The sequence below is a fragment of the Alligator sinensis genome, unplaced genomic scaffold (assembly GCF_000455745.1).
Source record: "Alligator sinensis unplaced genomic scaffold, ASM45574v1 scaffold1217_1, whole genome shotgun sequence".
NCBI lineage: Eukaryota > Metazoa > Chordata > Crocodylia > Alligatoridae > Alligator > Alligator sinensis.
The window spans coordinates 713,913-723,088 of NW_005842716.1; the positions used below are offsets into that span (position 1 = coordinate 713,913).

Here is a 9,176-nt window from a genome sequence, read left to right on the forward strand (position 1 = left end):
GGCCCCCACCGGTCCTCCTGGGCGGGTGGCTTCCGCTGCCAGCAGTCACATGCAGGGTTAAAGCTGGGTGACGGAGCAGCCCCGAGAGGCAGCTGGCTCCATGCACCCTGTCCCACTCTTGCTGCCATGGCCGCACCCAGCAAGGCGCTGCCTGTGCAGCAGGTACCAGGGCGCGTACTAGGCTGGGCAGGACCCTCCAGCCCCACCCACGGCTGGGAGCAGGGGGATGTAGGTGGGGAGATGCCTAGGGTGGAGAGCAGGGAGGTGGCTCCACTGCTTGCTTCTAATGAAGACAGCAGAGCTCCTTCTTCCTGGGCAGCCCCATCTGGGTCTCCCTGGGCCACTGCCTGTGCAGCTTCCTCCCCTGCAGCTTCCTCCCCTGCAGGGTCCCCAATGCCCACAGCTGTGGTGCCCCAACCCAGCTAGAGCTGTGCCTTTACTTTCAGGGCAACTCCTCACAACCCCTCCCCCCACCCCCCATGTAAAAATTAAATTTAAATATGTAAATTAGAATGTTTCTATACCCAGTCCACCAAAATTATTTGAGTGAGTTTGCTGGTCCGCAGTATATAAAAGGTTGGGAACCACTGCATTAAGAGATTGCTGAAACCAGTGAGAACTGGGTTACTAACTCCCAGCCCTGTCTTTGAAAACCACCAGCTCAAACCCTAATCCAATATCAACTAAGTCAACAGAAAAGGCAATAAGCATCTGATCTGTACTCTTAAAAGACTCTGTTCTTCAGGGGGAGAGGGGGAAAAAATATAGATTACACTGGGCCATCAGCTTCCAGTACATTAATGAATATATAAATTACTTGATATCATGATTACTACATTTTCCTTTGTTACCAATAGTAATACCAAATGATCTATTTAAACTTCAACTACACTAGCAGATTAGTTTTAAAAGCTGACATTATTTGATACCAGAAACATTAGGGAATACCACCAATGACAACCTCCTGCTAAAATAAATACCATATTCTAATTTGCATCTGTATTTATTTTTAACACAAACTCCTGAGGAGTTGTTCAACAGTGGGAGTCTATTCATCTGCACAAAGTATTCTCCGGTTTACACATTATCACTTGTTAAATGTTATGTCTGCACATAAACAGACAAAAGGATAAACTGGACTGAAAATGCATAGATCTAACAGGGGGAGCTCTCTTGACAAAACAGAGTACAGGTTATGAATTTTATTTATTTATTTTTATTTTTTTTTTACATTTCATTTAATGAATTGCCAAGTGTTGAAAACAGTCAGAACTTTCATAAGGTCTACAGCCAGATCTACTGAACTCCCTTGTTTTAATATATTCAGCACAATTGTTTGTGTAAGTAACACAGAATGCTAGACAGGTTCCCCAATAAGTGATGTTTATTTCTCAGCATAACCAAATTAAGCCAAAACAGAGAGAGCTGGGTACATACTTCTGCCTAGTGATAGTGGAACCAGAGCAAAGGCAATAAACAAAGTTGAACCAAGTTCAACCCAGACCAAATCCCTAACTTTAGAGCTAAACCAACATGAGCATTTCTAGAAGTCCTCAGTATGCTTCTTCTGTTAATGAGCTGTTGATAAAAAAAAAGCTTGGAATAGGCAAATGACACAATCTTCAGTATTTCAGCTATCCACGCCTTCCATTCTTTATTCAGCATGCTTCACCATCCTCTCTCACTAACACCCCTCAAGGGATTGTACTCCAATTTCACAATTCATGACCAATAGATTCTCCACTGAGTTGCACTACTTTTTTACCAGCAAAACCTCTTTTATTTCAATGGATTTACACTCAAACTGGGTGAAGTGGAGAGGCATAGTGCTCCCTCCAAAAGACAAAATACTGGCATTACTAATACATGCAACTCTAGTATAACATGATTCTTTTATATCACAGATTCTTTTAAAACACGTATTTATGGTGAAAGATATTTACTACCGTGCTTCTGGCTATTTTTATTGGAGGAAGGGGGAGGGTGGGGAAGGGGTTGTACCCTTACTGTAAAAGAAGTGGGGAGCAGAAATCCATGCACCACAGTAGCTGGGGACCATTTGAATCTATTACCCTTGATCCTTAGTAGTTGAGAGCTGAGTAAAGACATTAAAATTAGAGTATGTAATAGATCATATGGGAAAACAAGTAAGATCTTGAACATTGTTTTTGGAAGGCATTTCATAAGGACAGCTAATTTATTTCATGTAACACTTATTTGCATACTTCTCCCAATCATCCCACTGTTTAAAAAGCTTACAAAAATTCTACAACTGAAGTGAGCACTGAATAAAATTGTATTTAGCTTAACGACCATTAAATTTCACTGTGAATACAGAACATTCTGTGCAGTATGATATGAATTTTTTTTTTTTTTACAACTATTTGCATGCACTAGGATGAATGAGGAAACAAGTTTTCTGTTTGCCAACAGGGTTTGAAGTATTCCTGGACAAAATATACATACCATTCTAATCTTGCTCCGAGCAAGAACTATGTAGCCTAGTTAGGCATCACACAGTAAACACACTTTGAAAGATTCATCTGAATGAATCTGTATAAGTGGCCAACCTTACCATGAACTGTAATGTGACAGGGTTATGATCTTCAAATCCAGTATTTCTCTTCCTTCAAGTACTGCTAGCCTGAGTGCTCTGTCATGTCTGAAGTGATAAGTAGAACTGGAAAACAAGATTGGACTTATTTGTATATCAACTATCATATGCTACATAAAAAAAGTGAGTCTTTGAAATAACAAAAGAAGAGAAGTCTGCTTGGAATTTATATTAATTGAAAACCAGTCTAGTCAGTGATTTGCACAGCTTTTTGCTACTTAGTCATTCAGAAGAAAGAAATTCTATTTTTAAAGTTACTTTGAAGCTGCTGTACTGAAGGTATTTTGGCTTTTTCCTTAAGAAAATAAAAAATTTTAAAAACCTACCTGGATGAAAATCAGCTTTTTTTTTTTTCCCCCCTTAATTTTGGTCATTTTGTCATATGCTATAATAAGTACTAAATGGATTTATTTTGCTTAGGAGACCAGAATTAACAATAATACCGTCTCAAGGCACATAAAGTGCTTATCAACAATGAAGGGAAAAAACCCTACAGTGATAGGCTCATCCATTACAGTTTTCGTTTGTGTTAACACAGTGTTATGGAACGTCGCTGTAGAACACAATGTTTCATTGTAAGAGAGCAGATGGAAGCTCAGTGCTGCGTGTTTTCTGTTCTCAAGTAGATTTTTAAGATGTTTATATGCTCTCTCGGGGAAAGCCACACCGTGCCTGCATAAAGCCCAACTAATCAGGCTTTGTGCCAAGAACTCTACAGAGGCGGATATCCACACCCCTGCTTGCATGCAGGTTGCAGGGTTGAAAAACATCTCATCCATTACAAAGGGGCTAGAACCATGACTACAGGATCTCTTTATTCCCTTTGTGAGGGTTCCTAACACCCAAAATAAAGTCACATATGCCCTGGCTTGTCCTCTATTCACCATCAGGCTGCACTGACTTTTTAGTGGATTAACCATTGCTCTCCAGAAGAAGGTAATACAGATTTTGTCACCTCCACACTCTGGACCTACCCTTAGCTCATACTTTCACACGTTCTCTACCAACACATCCTCACATACAGGCCTTCCACAAAAGGCTCGAGAGGCAAGTAGCAACGCCAAATAAAGTTCTCTTTCCATTGCCTATTGACCTTATATACATTTGAACTAGGGAGCTAGAGGTAACAAGCTCAACATTCTCCTAAACTATCTAAGGTTAAGTCCAAATAGTCGAAAAGCCCAAGGCTGAAACAATTCAGTCTTCAAAGGTTAGTCTAAGCTGTGTAGATTGACCTGATAAGCAAGTGAGCAGACATTCGCTTTTGATTCTAGAAATGCAGCCACATGTCTGCAGTGGCCCAATCCAGAAGCCAGGGGGTGTTAGACCATGCCTCCTTGCTTGGCTGCAGCAGACAGCTTGGGCCAAAGCTAGCCTGCTCACCCTGTGGGGGAAAAGGGAAAGGAAGGTTTTCAGGGGAGGTGCAAAGCATCCTGGGATGCTGAAGGGACTGCAAATTAACTTGAATCTGAAGCGGATCTGGGACAGGTAAATAACCCCAGTTTCCTCAGTCTTTCCTCACAAGTCATGTCCCTCAGTTTCCTCACCATTCTTGTTGCCCTCTGCTGGACTCTCTCCAATTTGTCCACATCCTTTCTGTAGTGGGGAGCCCAAAACCAGACAGTACTCCAGATGTGACCTCACCAGTGCTAAATAATCACTTCCCTTGACCTACTAGCAACACACCTACCAATGCAGCCCATTGTACATACCAAAACAGTATATCGTTAGTCTTCTTGGCAACAAGGGCACACTGCTGGCTCATATTCAGCTTGTTGTCCACTATAACCCCCAGGTCCTTTTCTGCAGAGCCGCTGCCCAGCCAGTCAGCCCCCAGCCTGTACCGGTGCATGGGATTCTTCCACCCTAAGTGCAGGACTTTGAACTTGTCCTTCTTGAACCTCATGAGATTTCTTTTGGCCCAATCCTCCAATTCGTCTAGGTCACTCTAAATCCTAGCCCTACCCTCCAGCATATCTACTACTCCCTGCAGCTGCAAACTTGTTGAGGGTGCACTCTATGCCATCTTCCAAGTCTTTGATGAAGACATTGAACAAAACGGGCCCAGGACCAACCCCTGGGGTACTCCACTTGATACCAGCTGCCAACTAGACATCGAGTCATTGATTACTACCCATTGAGCCTGACGATCCAGCCAGTTCTTTCCACCTTACGGTCCATTCCTCCAGCCTGTACTTCTTTAGCTTGCCTGGGAGAATGCTGTGGGAGACCATATCAAAAGTTATGCTAAAATCAAGGTACATCACATCCACTGGTCTCCCTGCATCCACAGAGCCATTAACTTTATCATAGAAGGCAATCAGGTTGGTCAGGCATGAAGTGCCCCTGGTGAATCCATGCTGACTGTTCCCGATCACCTTTTTCTCCTACAAGCACTCAGAAATGGATATCCTGAGGATCTCCCCGAGACCTCCTCTTCCCTTTCCTTAAATAGGGGCACTATGTTTGCCCTTTTCCAATCATCCAGGACCTTTCCTGATTGCCATGAGTTTTCAAAGATGATGGCCAATGGCTCTGCAATCACATCAGATGACTCCCTCAGCACCTTCGGGTGCATCCCAACCAGCCCCATGGACTTGTACACGTCCAGCTTTTCTAAGTAGTCCCTAACCTGTTCTTTCACTACTGAAGGCTGCTCACTTCCTCCCAAACTGTGCTGCCTGGTGCAGTAGTCTGGGAACTGCCGTTGCCTGTAAAGACGGAGGCAAAAAAGGCATTGAGCACTTCAGCCTTTTCTGCATCCTCTATCACAAAGTTGCCTCCTCCATTCAGTAAGGGACCCGCAGTTTCCCTGATCCTCCTCTTGCTACCGACATACTTATTGTCACCCTTCACATCCCTTGCTAGCTGCAACTCCTGACTTCATCCCTGCATGCCCGAGCAATGCTCTTACATTCTTCCCTAGTTATTTGCCCAAGTTTCCACTTCTTATAAGCTGCCTTTTTGTGATTTAGTTTACTAAAAAGTTCCCTGTTAAGCCAAGCTGGTCTTCTGCCATACTTACTAGTCTCTCTGCACATTGGGATGGTTTGTTCCTGCACTCTCAGTAAGGCTTCTTTAAAATACAGCCAGCTCTCCTGGACTCCTCTCCCCATCAGTCTGGCTTCTCAGGGGATCCTGCCCATGAGTTCTCCGAGTGAGTCAAAGTCTGTTTTTCTGAAGCCCTAACTTCGGAAGGTAGTTATAACTTCACTGACTTAAATGGAGCTATACCAGTTAACATCATGTCACACTCTGGCCTAGGGATTGTGGGGCTAACCCTAAAAACAGTGTGCTGTTGAATTCATGCAGAACAATACTGTTATCTCCAACAGTCCTAACAGCCCAAGGAAGCAGTGACATTCAGATGCCTTGCATTTTACAGTCAGTTTTAAGAACCACCGGTGGATCTTACAGCTGCTTTTTCTGTATAAATATTTTACCTTGTGGAAAACCAAGTTCTTTGTTTTCCTTTGACTCTAACAATGTTCCTTTAGTATCTTGTTAAGCAAAAAAATACACAGTTACACATGCATGCACTTTAGGATATCAGAGAAAAATAAATGTGATTGCTACAGAACCGCTAAGCAAAGAAAGCTCATGCAAAGCATTTGCTTGACAACAAATGTACATTACCAACTGGTCATATCCTTCATGTTCTTAAAAACAGAGGTAAAAACAAACCATTAGACATGCATAAAACATTAAAGCAGTAGCGCTGCTCAAAAAGCAACAGAAAAAGGAAAAACAGTTATTGGGTTGCTTGCTTTGCTGAGTGTTTGAGAAATGTGTGAAGCCATCCCATCACCTGTGGCAATACCCTATGGCAGAGATGAACACACCAGACAGACATTTGTAATATCAATTTCAGGAGCTGTTGCTACTGTGCAAGTCTGCACATGCAGGCTCACATGCTGCGATGGCTAGAAGAACTTTATCCTCAAGTAGAATGCCTTTGCATCTCTCACAGGAGCGCCATGGAATGGTCTTGCTATAAAGCAGAGCACACCCATTAAATTTTAACTACCAAATTAAATCTTATGGTTGAAATTCTCCCAATTGCCACCTGTGCAGGCTTTTAAATGAGTATCTTTTACCTGCCTCTCATTTGGAGGGGTTCCATGTTTTGGAATACTGTTACCCGTCACCACAGTAATTAGGTGCTTTCCAGAAGAGGAGACCACTCCACTCCAAGAGAAATGGTGGCAGAGCCCTTAGCACCACTGTCCCCTCTGGGAGGGAGAAAGAAAGCTAAACTCATGAAATTTCCACAACCAGTGAATTCATTATCCTCTACTAAACATCCAAGAGGAGGAAGTAACTCTGTTCTTCCCTTGTCAGCATACTAAGGAGAGAATGAGAAAGGAACCTATCACTGAAGATCCCACCAGGATGTCAACTACTAACAAAGTGTCAGGGGTTCCAGTTAGCAAAGACATGTTTGGGGATGGAGGACCGAAGGGCCAGTTGGGTAACAACCGTAAGTTTAGAAGCCAACGCCATAAGCTAGAACTGTGGAAGCTCTCATAATTAAGATTTGAAGACCATCTAAAATTCACAAAATCATTCACTTGACCCTAGTAGGATGCTAGACAGTTTCCTGTTGAATTATCTCTAGCAGCAACATTTGAAAAAAAACTAAGCTTTAAATCCTTAATATTCTTTTTTCATTAAAAAACCTAGATAGTCAGACTTATCTGCTGTCTTACCTGCCAGTGATTGGTCTAATACCAGATTAATATAGGTTGTATCTGGTTATTTATTATCCTTCCTTTAGTGGTACAGGGTGGGAATGGTGAAGGACAATCAATTTTCAGCAGATATTGAAATTACTAGGAGAGATTTTAGTCACTGGTAGAAAAAATTGATAAACTTCAAACCTGCTTACAAGTTCAGATAAAAACAACCCAAACCATTCTGGTCTGCAAAGCGAGATGATTAGCCACGTTAGCCTGAAGCCAGGTGGAAGGTAGGATGGACTAGGTAGGGTGATCATGTGTCCCAGGCAGCGCTGACCAGTCCAGGATTGCATAGCCTGATCCCGGCCAGTTAATCAGAAGTCCTGGGCCAGAGTCCAGTGGGGAGGCATAGCAGTACAGTATGCTAGGCAGGCAGCTGGGCAGGCACTGCTGCTCTTGTGCAGGAGCAAGGATGTGCTAGGCATGGGCAGGGTGGCACCTGCTTCAGTCCACCCACCTTGCTCCCACATAGCAACAATGGTGCCTGCCCGGCCACCTGCCTAGTGCAGTGTGCTTCTCTACCTCCCCACTAGACTCTGGCCCAGGACTTTTGATCAACCAGCTAGGACCAGGCTATGGAATCCTGGAGTGTCTAGTGCTGCCTGGGACACATGGTCACTCCACTTTTACACCTTAGACTAACCAGTTCATGAGCTTCCATAGTCAACAACTTACTTAATTGGAAGCTATGAATGGATTTGCATAAGAGAGGATTAGAAAGACCAGGTTTTTCTGTAGAATTTCTGCTGAAGTTGTGCGCAGAACAGCTAGGCTTTTGCCTCTAGTACCAACCTCCCCCCCTTGCCCCCCCCAAAAACCAAAACAAAACAAAAGAAACAAATCAAAAACAACAAAAATAAAAGAAAAAACCCAATCAGGAACTTAAACAATATACAAAAATGTAAGGAAAAATATATGTATTACGGATATAGGCTGTAACCATGTTGGTCTAAGGACATAGGCAGACAAGGTTCTTTGGGTAAATCTGGTATCTTTTATTTGACCAACTCAAATACAAAAATTCTTCGTTGCAAGCTTTCAGGTATAAATGCCCTTTGGCAGGCTGAGGAAGCATCTGCAGTTGGCGTATGTTCTTCCTGGATAGAAGCGATTTTCAAAGGCACAATATAGAGCGGAGACTTTCAGGGAGGTGGTGACTTTTGAGAAAAATCTCCTGCTTCGTGAAGAGCTTTTCAGAGCTTTAGACAAAGCTTTACAGCAGTTCTATTACCCAAACTGGCTTGCTTCAGCCCCAAATATGACGCGCCATCAGCGTACTTAAAAAAAAAAATTAAAAAAAAAAAATCAACCTTAAATTTCTAGAACGAGCGGTATGGATGCTAGATAGTCTAAATCAGGCTTGTCCAACATGCAGCCTGCCAAGCCATTTTATCTGGCCCACGGTGGCAGTGTCGGCGCGGAGCACAGAGCTGCCGCCATGGAGCGCAGGGCAGCAGCACGGAGCCGCCGCCACGGAATGCGGAGCCGTGGCGGCGGGGCCACGGCAAGGCAGGCAGGGCCGGCCCACAGGCCCCAGCTGGCAGCAAGGGGAGGGAAGCTGCTTACCCCCACGGGGCCCGGGGGAGTGGCCCGGCGTGGGAGGCCGCTGGCACTGCCAGCCCGTGCCTACCTCCTAGCCCGCCTGCTTCAAGCCAGCCCCGCTGCCCTGCCCTGCCCCACAGCATGGCTGGGGGAGCAAGTGCCGCCTGTCTCCCCCTGGACGCTGTGGCTCTCTGGGCCCAGCCACCCGCGCGCGAGGCCCCGACGGGACCGCTTCTCATGTGCTGCTGGGGGTGGGAGGAGCCTGGCCGGGTCTACACCGG

At 44.4% G+C, this 9,176-nt stretch overlaps 1 long non-coding RNA gene across 2 annotated transcripts in view; it reads right to left on the reverse strand.

Moving 5' to 3' along the window:
• The window catches only part of LOC102372502, a 108,362-nt gene that overhangs the window by 96,228 nt on the left and 2,958 nt on the right, over positions 1 to 9,176 (reverse strand). Inside the window, exon 2 of one of the 2 annotated variants that reach the window (XR_325007.2) lies at positions 2,576 to 2,680. The exons of the other annotated variant lie outside the window; for it this stretch is intronic. This is a non-coding gene — a long non-coding RNA (uncharacterized LOC102372502). The remainder of the gene's footprint in view (positions 1 to 2,575; positions 2,681 to 9,176) is intronic. 2 annotated transcript variants of the gene reach the window in all.